Source organism: Oreochromis aureus, linkage group 3, assembly GCF_013358895.1.
Source record: "Oreochromis aureus strain Israel breed Guangdong linkage group 3, ZZ_aureus, whole genome shotgun sequence".
NCBI lineage: Eukaryota > Metazoa > Chordata > Actinopteri > Cichliformes > Cichlidae > Oreochromis > Oreochromis aureus.
The window spans coordinates 63387605-63388951 of NC_052944.1; positions in this window are offsets into that span (position 1 = coordinate 63387605).

Genomic DNA, 1347 nt, shown 5'->3' on the forward strand with positions numbered 1-1347 from the left:
TTTACAGCTGTGAGTGAAAAGTAAAAGTCTCAGTAATTTTGTGGTTATTAGAATGTTGTTCTTGCTTGTGTTCAGTGTTGTATATGGATTCCTGTTTGTGTACAATAGCACAATAATGATGTGTTGCAGTTTTCTGTGTGTTTTTAAGCCTAATATCTTTACTTTTATTGGTAAATAGCCTGCAGTCAACAGGAGTTATGAAGGGCTGACATATAAAAGACTTGCAGAACAAGTCGCTCCATTTATCTTTATGGCTGTGGGTCACTGTACACACTCTGTCCTCTACATTATAATCACTCCAGTCCTTGTAGACTGAGATAAGATCAGTGGTACATGTAGTAGAAAGTGAGGATAAAGGAGATGTGCTGCCACCTCCTGGCTGTAGTTGAAATGTGGACATTTTATTCTCTTATTCTCATAAATTAATCAACATTAATTATATTCTACAGCAAAAACATGTTTAGAATATAAAAAGAAAGTGTTGTCTATTAATTTCTACACTTAAACTTTAATTTGAGTTTTCCTAACGTTCCTTTTTCTTATGTGCATCCTTTTGAACTTTGACAGTAAATTATCACCAGCTGTTTTACCCCCTGATGTGCCCAGTTCTACCTGTGTGATATCAGACCATGTCGTTTTTGTTTTTTAAATACAGTTTTATTAAAAACTGTGCAACACTTGGTATTTTAACCAAAAACCAAACCCAAGATATTTAACCAAAAAAATAAAAATAACATGTGCATTATCTTTTACTGCATACAGAGGTGAAGGCAAGCACAAGTGAAGTGAGGCACTGTTCCTGTTGGTCAGTAAACAGTCAGCAGCTGAATTAAATGGAGTTCACCTTGATTCTCTTCATAACACGTTAAGTCTTCTTAAAGAGGAAATTCTTTGTTTGGTGTAACAGAACCACAAATGTTTCACTCCGTATTTAACTTCTTCCATTTTATTGTCTTTCTTGTCTTATCTGTGTTTTCCACATTCCACTGAAAGTGGCTAACCTCTGACTGAAAGTGAAGGAGTCACAGTGACAGAGGACGGTAGGAACAGTTGGGAACACTTTTCCTCCGGATAAAAACCAGGCACGGATAAAAATTTGGCAGTCAGCACTTTGAATGGAAATCTGTGCCAACTACAAATTTATCCAGATAATACATGGACACAGCAACAGGGTCAAAGTGGTTCAGCTCAAACTGAAGAGCAGAAAAACAACAAAGTCTGAAGTAGAAATGTTGGAGAAGTTCAGCCCCTAACAGCACACTCAATGAGCACCAGCTGATCATGTTTTAGATATCATGAACTTTATTTTCAATTATTTAAATCTAACATCAGTTATAAGGTTCACAC